The following is a 15,523-nucleotide window of genomic DNA, read 5'->3' as shown; positions in this document are numbered from 1 at the left end:
TGGGGGAAATAAACATACTTTTTTATGTCATACAACCCCCCTATAAACACCAATTTGCAGTGCTTTGTATTTGATTGTTAAATAGGTTAAATATGTTTCCAAGTGAGATTGCAACAAATTACAGGACAGCAAAAGTACATGTTCCAGATTCATTGGAAAAGAAAATAGAAACTCTATTTTACTGTGGCCTCAGTGACTATTTCCTGCAGATCAGGATCTTTTAGGTAAATACAGCTGACGAGTTACACGTTCATCTCCGTCAGAGAACAAATGTAAATTGATATGCATAATCTATTATGTGCAATGAGCAAATCCAGGAAACATGTAGTATTTATGCAAGATTAAAATCTTTGCTATATTCCAAAAGAAAATGTCTCCACTTAATAGAGTAGCTACCCGGAAGAGGGGAGTGGAAAAAGGAGGTGGTCACCCCAGGCCACATAATTTGAGGGGCTCACAAGGTAAGACCAGCACTCTTAACAGAGTGCTACCATTCTCTCTGTTCTGTAGCTGCAGGTTGCTTTAGGGTGACGTAATGAATGAGTCCCGGTTAGGGGTGCAGCTACTTGATAACATCATCGCACCCGGACTCTGACCTCTTGTGTGCCCCGGTACAATGACATTACTATGTTGGTCCGCTCGCGCCTTGCCCCTTTCTGCCAGCAGTTTTGCCAGGAACTGGTGATGGGTGATGTTTATTTTTTATTTTAATAGTACTTGTAGGGGAACTGTGGGGTCATCATACAGTGTGGGGAGTACTGTTGGGGTCATGAATACAGTGTAGGGGGAGACATTATACTGTGTGAGGACTACTGTGGGGTACAGTATAGGGGGCATTTTACTGGGTATGGAAGCTATGTGGGCAAGATAAAGTGTATGGGGAGCTGTAGGGGCCCCACACTGTATATAGGGAGCTGTGTGGACATTATACTGTATATATTGGTTTGTAGGAGACATCACACTGTGTATAGGGGAGATGTGGGACCATCATTCAGTGTATGAGGAGCTGTCACAGCCCCATATTATATGTAAGGAGCTGCGGCGGCATCATCGGACACAGACAGAAAATGTCCCCTGTGCAAGAACAACATATGGGCCCTTTGCAGTCCAATAGCTTATCATAATGCACAATTTTACATGTTTTAAAGGTGGAAATTGGTCCCCTTACCTCTTGGACCTCTTTGCAGCTGCACAGGTTGCACCAATGATATGTCTGTCCCAGTGGGGAGCTGCGGGGACATCATAATATATAGAGGGATCTATATGCCCATCATACTTTGTATAGAGAGCTGTGTGGACATCATACTGTATATAAGATAGAGGTGGAGACATTATACTATGTATAGGGATCTCTGGGCCCATCTATCTGTGTATAGAGGAGCTTTTTGCCCATCATACTATGTATAGAGAGCTGTGTGGACATCTTAATGTATATAGGGTGCTGTGCAGCCATCAAACTGTATATAGGATAGAGGTGGAGGCATCATACTATGTATAGGGATCTCTGGGTCCATCTAACTGTGTATAGGGGAGCTTTGGGCCCATCATACTATGTATAGGGAGCTGTGTGGACATCATATCATGTATGGAGAGCTGTGTGGACATCATAATGTGTAGAGGGAGCTGTGTAGCCATCATAATGTGTATTGGGAGATATGGGACATCATACTGTGTATGAGGGAGCTGTGGGGACTAGAGGTGAGTGAATACATTTTAGTGGAAGTGAATCCTACTCGAATTTTAGAAAAATCTCCATTCGACAAAATGCGTTTTTTTGTTATTCGCATTCTCGCGAGCTCCGCAAAATGGAAGCTGTGGGCCACCATTTTTGTGAACCATAATGAGCCATCAAAAGAGTAAAAAAAAATGTTATATTCACATCACCGTTCACCCCTTCTCCCCTCCACTTCTCACCACCCCCCATCTGGTCCTCATCACATCTTCTGATCTCACACTGCTCGCAATGGAATCTTTGGACCTCTTTGTTGAACTTCCAGGTGTCATGGAGCCTTGGTGACTTCTGTGCACGTGCATGAAAGCTCATGGTGCCTGATGTGACATCATGATGTATTTGACTTTCCGCATGCTTGTGCAGAACCCTTCAGGCTGCCATGACACCCGGATGTCCAGTATAGTGTGACAGTGCGAGAGGACGGAAGATTCCAATGAGAGAGGTGGGGCATCACAAGATGTGGCGAGGACCGGATGGGTGGTGGTGAGTAGTGGAGGGGCCGGAGAGGTGAGTAGAGGGTAAGTATAAAGATTTTTTCTATTATTTAAATATTACGTTGATTATGCTCTGGGTTCTGGAGAGTGTTATACCCTGTGCAGAGGGTTCCAGCAAGACTGACACCAAAACAGCAAGCCACAGATGCATTTGGCACAAGCTGCCCAGCTAGGCGAGCCTTTGAAGGCTGGGAATACTCTTCACCCAGCTCTCAGTAGATGGAAGGGGGACTTTGGCAGAGTCCTTCCCAGGCCCACTGTCACCAGGCAGCTGGCTTCTGGTGATGCAGCTGGTGCCTAGTCAATAACCAGGTGAGTACCTCTGCAAGAACCCCAGGAAGTGAAACCAGAAGAGAAAATGAGAAAACCCCTGAAATATAGCAGCACTAATGCTAGCACCACTCACCTCCAAGCACATAGGAACAGCAATAAACAGCAAAGGACTGAGCAGGGAGCAAGATTAAAGAGCCCGTCTAATGATCAGGTGTTGAATACCTCCCAATCATCCCCAGACAGCCACTAGTTGAACAGTTGAATGGACAACATGCCACTATTGCATAGTGCCAGACACAGCAGTGTCCTGCGTTGCCTGGCAGCCTGAGAAATCAGTGAGAGACACGGCGTCCCGCATCCTCACACATCCTACAACACCATTTTATTGAAGTCCTGTACACAGGATGCCGGCTCCCACTGCACACAATGATGGAAGTGGCACAGAATTTTAAAAAAGAAGCAGGTAACAGAATAATCATTGACCTGCACAAGAAACATTGGAGGCTGGTGGGGGGCAGAGAACAAGAAGAAGACCCTGCCCCAACGTCCCGCCCTAAAGCACACTGGAGCACAGAAGACGTCATTTTCTGAAAACTTCATAAGGTGAGTATTCTGCAGCCACTGAGCAAATTCCTTCACATCAGGTATCATATTAATCAACATCACAGTGCAATTATAGCCATGCCTTTAGTTTATAGGGCTAAATCCTGCTGACAGGTTCTTTTTAACCATACAATTATTAAAGTTGAAATGATAGAGAATACAAAATTCTTTTTTTTTCCATAATTTTCGCAGTGTTTATTTTTAAGAGTTTTTCTCATGTCATCAGTAGAAATACTCATAGCCCCTGGTGATATAGCTTCCTTGTTAAATATTAGTGAGTAGGTAAACACAGTAATTTAGTTCAACTACAGAGTATGTTTCACTCCACCCACTTTTGACATCAAACAAAGAGACCTATTAGTCTTAGGAGGTAAGGAAATACACTACTTTCTTTTTCGGCCAGTCCTGCAGAGTAAGTTTTTAGTTTATTTAGTGGGCTGCAAAAGATAGATGGCAATGAATGGTGTATCTAGGAGGCCCAGCCTGGGCATTTGCCCCAGGTGCTGCTTGCAGGGGGGGGGCGCCGTTGGGCCGCTTGATGCACTGGTTCAAGGCATCTCCCAGGCAGCTGCATTTTGCCACCTCCGGAGTGGGATTCGGTCATTCTCTGAACCAGCTGTCAAACACTGACTCCCATCATTCAATTGTGCTCATGTCTCTCAGACATAAGTACAATTGAAGCCCTGACTGCCACTACTTCCGGGCCAGGGCAACTTCATCAGTGTGATTAGATCATCTGATAACATTGCTGACTTCACTCTCCAGCACCGCATAGGTGCGGTGAACATCCGTAGGCTAAGCGCTTCAGTGGAGCTGAAGAAGCCAAAGATTTACTGTAATTAGGAATCTTGTGAGGGGGCAGTATAGGAAGGGAGGAGAAGAGTTTGAGGAGACAGTATTGGGAGGGAGAAATCTGTGAGGAAACAGTATGGGGAGTAGGGAGGAAGTGTGTGGGGTCAGTATGGAGAGGGGGAAATGTGTGAATAGACAGTATGGGGAGGGTGTGGGAACGTGTGATGTTACAGTAGGGGAGAGAGATATGTGAGGGGTCAGTAGTTAGGGGAATAGTGTAGGAAGACAGTATAGAAAAGTGTGAAGGAGCACAGTATAGAGATTTTGTAGTGTGTGGAGGATAGTATAGAGAGGGGGCAGCATGAGAGGACAGTATGCAGAAGGGGTTTGTGAGAAGGGGGCACAGTATAGAGACTAGGCAGTATACGGGGGTGCACAGTGCAAGTGAACAGTGTGAAGAGGGGGCCCTGTATGGAAAGGAGAGGGCAGTGTGGAGGGCATATGCCATAATATGGACAGTATGTGAGTCATATTTTGTGCAGGGAGTGTGGTGAGGGGCAATCATCTATTCAGGGGCAAAGTGTTAGGAAAATATTTTTATTCAGCAGCATTATAATGACACTGCTATTTTTAAAGGTGCCTAGTTGGGATATGCTGCAGAAAACTGGAGAAGAGGGAATCCTGCAGAGATGAGCTGTAGATGTGAAAAGTCATCATGGCGTCTAGACAAGACGAAGATGAAAAGAAAGAAAATTACTCCGTCATCACATTGCATCAGAGAAGATGTCACCAATAAGGTCACTGGATGAAAATGTTTTTTTGTGATACTGCCTGCGTCTTATCAGTACTGTTGTTCCTATATCGTTCACAGTCTACTGATGGCTGGTAACAACAACTTACAATATCTGCTTACCATTATTAATAAAATAACATAATGGGAGTTTTCATGTGCTACAATTGATTATGGGGCTGATCAGAAATTACAATTGATCGCTGTAGTAAACTTGGTGGTGTATTCAAGTACTGATGGTGGTTTTGGTGATGTATTAATGTACTGATGGTGGTTCTGGTAATGTACTTCTGTACTGATTGGGGTTATGATGTTTTATTTCTGTACAGATGGTGGTTCTGGTGCTTTATTCATGTAATGATGGTAGTTCTGGTGATGTATTCATATACTGATGGTGGTTTTGGTGAAGTATGGATGTATTTATGATGTTCTGGTGCTGTATTCATGTACTGATGGTGGTTCTGGTGCTTTATTCATGTACTGATGGTGGTTCTGGTGATGTATTCATGTACTGAAGGTGGCTCTGGTGATGTATTTCTAAACTGTTTGTGGTTGTGATTCTGTATTTCTGTACTGCTGATGGTTCTGCTGCTGTATCCATGTACTGATTGTGGTTCTAGTGATGTATTTCTATACTGCTGGTGGTTCTGGTGCTGTATTCATGTACTGCTGGTAGTTCTAGTGCTATATTCCTGTACTGCTGGTGGTTCTGGTGGTGTATGTTTGTACTGATGGTAGTTCTAGCGGTAGTTTCTGACCCTGTACACATGAAGCAATCCATAACTTGTCAGACAGTACAATACTTTATTGACATGACCATGTATCACATAATCTTACAAGTTATAGGTTACTACATTTGTATTTATGTTAGGACTCGGAGCATTAAAAAGGTTGTCCAGATTTGTGATGAAAGTCTGCAGTCATTCTACATAACTGCAGACTTCTGAATCCTCACAGCCTGTAGCTTACTGTTCCCCTCACCGCCGCGGTCCCGGTCTGGCGTCTTCCTGTTCTCCTGCTGTTAAGGCGTGCACTGCACGCAGCTTCCCGGGCACTGTGCTTAGGGCACGCGCTCCCTCCCTCTTAAAGGGCGCTGTCCTAAAGAGTCCCCAGCCAATGGCCAGAGGACTACCCCTATATTAAGCACCTCCTCCAAAATGGAGGTGCCTGTGCAAGGTTATTGTTTGTGTGCTATCACTCTCCTCAGCCCTAAGGTTCCTTGCCCGCCAGTCTGTCTAACAGTCTTGCCCACCAGTCTGTCTATCATCCGTGCCCGCCAGTCTGCCTACCTGCCATGCCTGCCAGCCTTCCTACCCGGAGCACCTGCCAGTTACCTGCAGTGCCCGCCAGCCTACCTACCCGGAGCACCTGCCAGTTACCTGCCGTGCCCGCCAGCCTGCCAACCCGGAGCACCTGCCAGTTTACCTACCGTGCCCGCCTGCCTGCCTACCCGGAGCACCTGCCAAGTTACCTGCCGTGCCCACCTGCCTACCTACCCGGAGCACCTGCTAAGTTTCCTGCCGTGTCCGAATGCTCGTTTACCCGGAGTTCCTGTCTGGCTATCCGTCGTACCCGCCTGCTTGTCTACCCGGATCACCCGCCAGCCTATCTGCCGTGCTCATCCACTGTACCAGTCAGCTTCTGTCATCTGACCCGTGGGAGTCACCTGCTCTCACACAAGGTTGGTCCCAGAGTGGCACCTGGTTCACCTGCCCGGTCCCTCCTTTGTTCACGGAGTCGACTAAGCCGCCGTGTGACCTGGGTCGGTCCGAGTAGGCACTTAGTTACGCCCCTCTGGTCCCTCCTTGCATCAAAGCACAGAGGTTCCACCACCCGGATCTGTAACACTTACTCTCAGGATTCTCCTGTGCTGGCAGCGAGAGTGGGAGGTCATGTAACTGCAAGAATGCAATTTGCATAAATGTAGACCCTTGCTGACTAGACGAGCACTGCATTGCATATTTCATTTAATTCACTTATATTGGGAATGGCCGTGCACGTATAGTCAGAATATGGCTGGAAGTATACTAATCACATACTTAATGTCACATGTCTGTCCTGTCTCCGACATCACGGTAGAATCCTTCCAGCATGCAGTGTCTTTGGATTAAGCCTCTAGTGTTCTGTGTTTGGTGTGCTATACCTATTGAGCTCCAAATTTCTGACCCTGCATACCTACAGCTCAGCAGGTTAACCTTTGCTCTGTCAGCCATGTTGGCTGTGGCATTATAGTGATTGGCTGGCCGCACAGCGTCATCAGGTCTATATCAGACCTGGCACTGCCATGCTCATCACAGTCTACTCCAGAATCAGGTAGTGTAGGGAGAGGTGAAAGGTTTATTCTGCCTCTCAGGTTCATGCTTCTACTAAGGGTTCAGTCTCTCTGCCCTTATCCATATGTATGTCACTTGACAAATGGTAAGGTTTTAATATTAGAGTTAAGACTGTCCCATAAGGGTTGCAGTGACGTGGCGGGATGGCTTTTACATTATTTTGATCAAAATTTACACTACCGTTCAAAAGTTTGGGGTCATTTAGAAGTTTCATTATTTTTTAAAGAAAAGCATTTTTTTTCAATGAAGCTAACATTAAATGAATCAGAAATACACTCTATACATTATTAATGTGGTAAATGACTATTCTAGCTGCAAACGTCTTGTTTTTATTACAATATCTACATAGGTGTATAGAGGCCCATTTCCAACAGCCACCACTCCAGTGTTTTAATGGTACATTGTGTTTGCTAACTGTGTAAGAAGGCTAATGGATGATTAGAAAACCCTAGAAAACCCTTGCACAAGTATGTTAGCCCAGCTGAAAACGGTTTGGCTGATTTGAGAAGCTATAAAATTGACCTTCCTTTGAGCTAGTTGAGAATCTGGAGCATTACATTTGTTTGTTCTATGAAAGTCTCAAAATGGCAAGAAAAAGAGAACTTTCATGTGGAACTCGACAGTCTATTCTTGTTCTTAGAAATGAAGGCTATTCCATGTGAGAAGTTGCCAAGAAACTGAATATTTCCTATAACGGTGTGTACTACTCCCTTCAGAGGAGAGTTCAAACAGGCTCTAACCAGAGTAGAAAGAGAAGTGGGAGGCCCCGCTGCACAACTGAGCAACAAGACAAGTACATTACAGTCTCAAGTTTGAGAAATAGACGCCTCACAGCTCCTCAACTGGCAGCTTCATTAAATAGTACACGCAATACGCCAGTGTCAACGTCTACAGTGAAGAGGCGACTCAGGGATGCTGGCCTTCAGGGCAAAGTGGCAGAGAAAAAGCCATATCTGAGACAAGCTAATAAAAGGAAGAGATTAATATGGGCAAAAGAACACATACATTGCACGGAGGAATATTGGAAAAAAATTTATGGACAGACGAATCAAAGTTTGAGGTGTTTGGATCACACAGGAGAATATTTGTGAGACGCAGAACAACTGAAATGATGCTGGTAGAGTGCCTGACGCCATCTGTCAAGCATGGTGGAGGTAATGTGATGGTCTGGGGTTGCTTTGGTGCTGGTAAAGTGGGAGATTTGTACGAGGTAAATGGGATTTTGAATAAGAAAGGCTATCACTCCATTTTGCAACGCCATGCCATACCCTGTGGACAGCTCTTGATTGGAGCCTATTTCATCCTACAACAGGACAATGAGCCAAAGCACACCTCGAAATTATGCATGAACTATTTAGGGAAGAAGCAGGCATCTGGTAGTCTATCTGTAATGGAGTGGCCAGCGCAGTCACCAGATCTCAACCCCATTGAGCTGTTTGTGGGAGCAGCTTGACCGTATGGTACGCAAAAAGTGCTCATCAAGCCAATCCAACTTGTGGGAGTGGCTTCAGGAAGCATGGGGTGAAATTTCTCAAGATTACCTCAGCAAATTAACAGCTAGAATGCCAAAGGTCTGCAATGCTGTAATTGCTGCAAAAGGAGCATTCTTTGATGAACGCAAAGTTTGAAGGAGAAAATTATTCTTTCTAATAAAAATTATTATTTCTTACCTTGTCAATGTCTGGACTATATTTTCTAATCATTTTGTAACTCATTTGATAAATAAAAGTATGAGTTTTCATGGAAAACACAAAATTGTCTGGGTGACCCCAAACTTTTGAACGGTAGTGTATGTTAACTAAATACCCTTTATCATTATTTCTATGGACTGCGCGATTTATCCATTTACTTTTAGGTATTAGTGTATTTAGCTTTTGTCTTTGCTTTTTTTTTCTGTGTAATGGCCTTATGTGAACATTTACATTTTGAATGCACATCAATTTACGATTCAGTTCAGACTCCCAAGTTTTTTCTTTGTAGTCTAATGTGCAGTAGTGCATATAAGGGTGTGGCCGCCCTTTGCCTGAGCTGAAAGGTTCATTCTGCCTCTCAGGTTCATGCTTCTACTAAGGGTTCAGTCTCTCTGCCCTTATCCATATGTATGTCACTTGACAAATGGTAAGGTTTTAATATTAGAGTTAGAACTGTCCCATAAGGGTTGCCGTGATGTGGCGGGATGGCTTTTACATTATTTTGATCAAAATTTATCTTAACTAAATACCCTTTATTATTTAGCATTATTTCTATGCACTGTGCGATTTATCCATTTTCTTTTAGGTATTAGTGTTTTTTTTGTTTTTTTCCTGTCTAATGGCCTTATGTGAACATGCATTTACATTTTGCATGCACATCAATTTATGTTTCAGTTCAGACTCCCAGGTTTTTTCAGTGTATGGAGAGGTGCTGTTGAACTAGGGAGAGATTCGCTTGTTTCTTAGTTAGTGTAGGTATACCACAACATATTCTACACATATCCATCTCAACTAACAGTCCTTCTGAGGACTAATCCAGCTGCATAGATATCAGTGCTAGGCAGGCAGGCAGTGTATGTGGCAGACTGCAGTGCATATAGCAAGAGGGTCCATTCCAGTTCTGTCTGCTGGTGCTTTTACAGATATTTCTAGAAATAGCTCCAGGTATCAGGGGCCAGGAATAATTTTTTTTGGATCTTAATCCTGATTATTTGCTTAAAAAGCAATCCAGAAAACACAGTTTTTCTGCGCCATTTGCTTCTTTGCACTGCAGAATACAGCCAGATACTTTACACATTACAATGCTAAAAATCCATCTATTTAAAACTGTGGTTTGTCCGTCACTCGGATCATATATAATTGCACTGAAAATTCTGCCATTTCTGGCGTCCGTTGAAATTTTGCTGCAGCGTGTCAGCAAAGTTATTGACACGAGGTCGCTGTTAAAAATAGTTACCTACAGGCCAGCTCTTTAAAACTGTGGTTTGTCCGTCACATGGATCACATAAAATTGCACTGAAAATTCTGCCATTTCTGGCCTCCATTGAAAATTTGTTGCAGTGTGTCAGCAAAGTTATTGACACGAGGTCGCTTTTAACCCCTTTACAACCCAAGGTGGTTTGCACGTTAATGACCAGGCCAATTTTTACAATTCTGACCACTGTCATTTTATGAGGTAATTACTCTGGAACGCTTCAACGGATCCTCCTGATTCTGAGACTGTTTTTTCGTGACATATTGTACTTCATGATTGTGGTAAAATTTCTTCGATATCACTTGCGTTTATTTGTGAAAAAAATGGAAATTTGGCGAAAATGTTGAAAATTTAGCAATTTTCAAAATTTGAATTTTTATGCCCTTAAATCAGAGAGATATGTCACACAAAATAATTAATAAATAACATTTCCCACATGTCTACTTTACATCAGCACAATTTTGGAACCAAAAATTTTTTTATTTGGGAGCTATAAGGGTTAAAAGTTGACCAGCGATTTCTCATTTTTTCAACAAAATTTACAAAACCATTTTTTTAGGGACCACATCATATTTAAAGTTACTTTGAGGGGTCTTTATGACAGAAAATACCCAAAAGTGACACCATTCTAAAAACTGCACCCCTCAAGGTGCTCAAAACCTCATTCAAGAACTTTATTAACCCTTCAGGTGCTTCACAGGAATTTTTGGAATGTGGAAGAAAAAAATTAATATTTAACTTTTTTTCACAAAAATGTTACTTTAGACCCAATTTTTTTTATTTTCGCAGGGGTAACAGGAAAAAATGGACCCCAAAATTTGTTGTGCAATTTCCCCTGGGTACGCAGATACCCCATATGTGGGGAAAAACCACTGTTTGGGCGCACGGCAGGGTTCGGAAGGCAAGGAGCGCCATTTGACTTTTTGAATGTAAAATTTGCTTGAATAATTAGTGGACGCCATGTTGCATTTGGGGAGTCCCTGATGTGCCTAAACAGTGGAAACCCCCCACAAGTGACACCATTTTGGAAACTATACCCCTCAGGGAACTTATCTAGATGTGTGGTGAGCACCTTGAACCCCCAGGTGCTTCACAGAAGTTTATAACATTGAGCTGTAAAAATAAAATTTTCACATTTTTCCCACAAAAATGTTTTTCAGCCCCCACTTTTGCATTTTAATAAGGGTAACAGGAGAAATTGCACCATGCAGTTTGTTGTGCAATTTCTCCTGAGTAAGCAGATACCCCATATGTGGGGGAAAATCACTGTTTGGGCGCACGGCAGTGTTCGGAAGGGAAGGAGCGCCATTTGACTTTTTAAATGTAAAATTTGCTTGAATAATTAGCAGACGCCATGTTGCATTTGGGGAGCCCCTGATGTGCCTAAACAGTGGAAACCCCCCACAAGTGACACCATTTTGGAAACTAGACCCCTCAGGGAACTTATCTAGATGTGTGGTGAGCACCTTGAACCCCAAGGTGCTTCACAGAAGTTTATAACGTTGAGCCATAAAAATAAAATTTTCACATTTTTCCCACAAAAATGTTTTTCAGCCCCCAATTTTGCATTTTAATAAGGGTAACAGGAGAAATTGCACCATGCAGTTTGTTGTGCAATTTCTCCTGAGTAAGCAGATACCCCATATGTGGGGGAAAATCACTGTTTGGGCGCATGGCAGTGTTCGGAAGGGAAGGAGCGCCATTTGACTTTTTAAATGTAAAATTTGCTTGAATAATTAGCAGACGTTATGTTGCATTTGGGGAGCCCCTGATGTGCCTAAACAGTGGAAATCCCCCACAAGTGACACCATTTTGGAAACTAGACCCCTCAGGGAACTTATCTAGATGTGTGGTGGGCACCTTGAACCCCCAGGTGCTTCACAGAAGTTTATAACATTGAGACGTAGAAATAAAATTTTCACATTTTTCCCACAAAAATGTTTTTCAGCCCCCACTTTTCCATTTTCATAAGGGTAACAGGAGAAATTGCACCATGCAGTTTGTTGTGCAATTTCTCCTGAGTAAGCAAATACCCCATATGTGGGGGAAAACCACTGTTTTGGCGCACGGCAGGTTTCGGAAGGGAAGGAGCGCCATTTGACTTTTTAAATGTAAAATTTGCTTGAATAATTAGTGGACGCCATGTTGCATTCGGGGAGCCCATGATGTGCCTAAACAGTGGAAACCCCCCACAAGTGACACCATTTTGGAAACTAGACCCCTCAGGGAACTTATCTAGATGTGTGGTGAGCACCTTGAACCCCCAGGTGCTTCACAGAAATTTATAACATTGAGCCGTAAAAATAAAATTTTCACATTTTTCCCACAAAAATGTTTTTCAGCCCCCACTTTTGAATTTTCAAAAGGGTAACAGAAGAAATTGCACCATGCAGTTTGTTGTGCAATTTCTCCTGAGTTAGCAGATACCCCATATGTGGGGGAAAACCACTGTTTGGGCGCGCGGCAGGGTTCGGAAGGGAAGGAGCGCCATTTGACTCTTTGATTGTAAAATTTGCTTGAATAATTAGCGGATGTGCCCCTGATGTGCCTAAACAGTGGAAACCCCCCACATGTGACACCATTTTGGAAACTAGACCCCTCAGGGAACTTATCTAGAAGTGTGGTGAGCACCTTGAACCCCCAAGTCCTTTACAGAAGTTTATAACATGGAGCCGTGAAAATAAAAAAATCTAACTTTTTCCACAAAAATGATGTTTTAGCCCCAATTTTTTTATTTTCTCAAGGGTAGGAGGAGAAAATGGACCCCAAAAACTTTTGTGCAATTTCTCCTGAGTACGCCAATACCCCATATGTGGGGAAAATACAGTGTTTGGGCGCACGGCAGAGTTCAGAAGGGAAGGAGCACTGTGTGACTTTTTGAACGCAAAATCGGCTGGAATCGAGAGCGGACGCCATGTCGCGTTTGGAGAGCCCCTGATGTGCCTAAATAGTGGAAACCCCCCACAAGTGACCCCATTTTGGAAACTACACCCCTCAAGGATTTTATCAAGTTAACATTTTGAACCCAGAGGTACGACACAGAATTTGATAACATTAGGTCATCATATTGAATAAGTTGTCATTAGTCTTGAGCGTAAGTGCTCACTACTTGAGTTTGCATCGAGTACTCAGGTATGCACTATGTATCACGGGTGCTCAAGTGAAATGCTCGAGTCCCCACCCGCATGTTTCACGGTTATTAGACACCCCGAAAAAAAAGGCGGGGATCGCTCGTGCATGGCAGGCAATCCCCGCGAGGTTTTTTTGGCCGCGAAGCATATGGGGCGGAGACTCGAGCACCCGCGATACTCAATGCATACCCGAGCACCCGATGCAAACTCAAGTAGCGAGCACTTGCGTTCAACACTAGTTGCCATATCGTTATCTTTTTTTTTTTTTTTTTACTTTTGAAAAAAAAACCAACCCTAACCCCAACCCTAACCCCAACCCTAACATTAGCACAACCCTAACCCCAACCCAAGCCCTAGCGTTTATTTTTTACGCCGTTCCTAGTGCGGTGTAAGTGATTAGACGACCTTATTCTTCGGGTCGGTGCGACTACAGAGATACCAGAATCATATCGGGTTTTTATGATTGACAGCTGTCACACACTGAAAGACACATATTTTGTAAAATCTAGTTTTTGCATCGCCATATTTTGAGAGCTATAATTTTTCCATATTTTGGCCGACAGAGTCACGTGATAGCTTGTTTTTTGCGGAATGAGTTGACGTTTTTATTGTTGCCATTTTCAGGCATGTGACATTTTTTGATCACTTTCTATTTCAGCTTTTGGGAGGCAGAATAAACAGAAAACAACAATTCAGGAATTTTTTTTTTTCAATTTTTTTTATTCTACTCTGCGTGTGGTAAAATTGATAAGGTACCTTTATTCTTCGGGTCAGTACGTTTACAGCGGTACCACATTTATATAGTTTTTCTATGTTTTGGCGCTTTTACGCAATAAAAGCTATTTTATAGAAAAAATTTTTTTTTTGCATCGCTTTATTCTGAGAGCTATAACTTTTTGATTTTTCGGATGATGGAGCTGTATGGTGGCTTGTTTTTTGCGGGACAAAAGGACGTTTTCAGCAGTACTATTTTTATTTAAATTTGTCTTTTTGATCGCGTGTTATTCCATTTTTTGTTTGGCAGTATGATGATAAAGCATTGTTTTTTGCTTCGTTTTTTATTTTTATTTTTTACCGTGTTCACTGAAGGGGTTAACTAGTGAGAGAATTTTATAGGTCAGGTCGTTCCGGACGCGGCAATACCAAATATGTGTACTTTTATTGTTTTTTTTTCATAATAATATTTATTGATGGGTACATTATATTTTTATTTTTGGTGGATTATTTTTTTTATTTTTATTTTTAATATTTTTACAAAATGCTTTTATTTATTTTTTTTCACTTTCTGAGAGTTTTTTTACTTTTTTACTTTGTCCCACTATGGAACTTTCACTTTTTTTATTCTGATCGCCTGCATAGCATAGGGATGGAGCACCATCCCTGTGCCATGCAGGCAGTCAGCGCTGCACAGTGAGAAGATAGTTTGGTCATGTACTGCGCATGACCAAAAAATCTTCCTGCCGTCTGGTGACCCGGATGTTGTCATGACGACATCGGGTCGTCATGGCAACACCCGGGAAGCCGCGGCAGACAGCGCTGGAGGCCGGAAGAGGAGGTGAGTATTGCGATCACCTCCCTTTAGCCACCGCAATGCTGCAATCGACCTCGATCGCAGCATTGCGGGGGTTAATGTGCCGGGAGCTGTGCGGGACCGCTCCCTGCACATAGTACCGGGTGTCAGCTGTGACAATCAGCTGACACCTGGCGGCGATCGCGCCCGCACAGCCTGTGTGCGCGCGCGATCGCCATGACGTACTAATACGGGTCAGGCTCTTAAGTCCCAGGGCACAGACGCGTATTAGTACGTCATGGGCTTTAAAGGGGTTAAAAATAGTTACCTACAGGCCAGCTCTTTAAAACTGTGGTTTGTCCATCGCACGGATCACATATAATTGCATTGAAAATTCTGCCATTTCTGGCCTCCATTGAAATTTTGTTGCAGTGTGTCAGCAAAGTTATTGACATGAGGTCGCTGTTAAAAATAGTTATCTACAAGCCAGCTCTTTAAATCTGTGGTTTATCCTTCACACAAATCACATATAATTGCGCTGAAAAATCTGCCATTTCTGGCCTCCATTGAAATTTTGTTGTAGTGTGTCAGTGAAGTTATTGACACGAGGTCGCTGTTAAAAATAGTTACCTACAGGCCCTCTCTTTAAAACTGTGGTTTGTCCGTCACACGGATCAGATATAATTGCGCTGAATATTCTGCCATTTCTGGCCTCCATTGAAATTTTGTTTTAGTGTGTCAGCGAAGTTATTGACACGAGGTCGCTTTTAAAAATAGTTACCTACAGGCCAGCTATTTAAAACTGTGGTTTGTCCGTCACACGGATCACATATAATTGCACTGAAAATTCTGCCATTTCTGGCCTCCATTGAAATTTTGTTGCAGTGTGTCAGCAAAGTTATTGACACGAGGTCGCTGT

At 43.1% G+C, this 15,523-nt stretch overlaps 1 protein-coding gene across 3 annotated transcripts in view; it reads left to right on the top strand.

Moving 5' to 3' along the window:
* Positions 1-445: 445 nt before the first annotated feature.
* The window catches only part of LOC141200243 (glycoprotein-N-acetylgalactosamine 3-beta-galactosyltransferase 1-like), a 167,725-nt gene continuing 152,647 nt past the window's right edge, over positions 446-15,523 (top strand). The window contains exons 1-2 of one of the 3 annotated variants that reach the window (XM_073663279.1): positions 446-461; positions 4,531-4,691. The gene's annotated coding sequence lies outside the window, so the exon portion shown is untranslated. The other 2 variants (XM_073663278.1, XM_073663277.1) reach the window with 2 other exon arrangements.

The sequence above is a fragment of the Phyllobates terribilis genome, unplaced genomic scaffold (genome assembly GCF_046119375.1).
Source record: "Phyllobates terribilis strain yellow unplaced genomic scaffold, ASM4611937v1 Scaffold_2__4_contigs__length_985480577, whole genome shotgun sequence".
NCBI classification, from domain to species: domain Eukaryota; kingdom Metazoa; phylum Chordata; class Amphibia; order Anura; family Dendrobatidae; genus Phyllobates; species Phyllobates terribilis.
The sequence above is the reverse complement of the archived record's forward strand: the minus strand, read 5'-3'. Positions and strand labels throughout refer to the sequence as shown.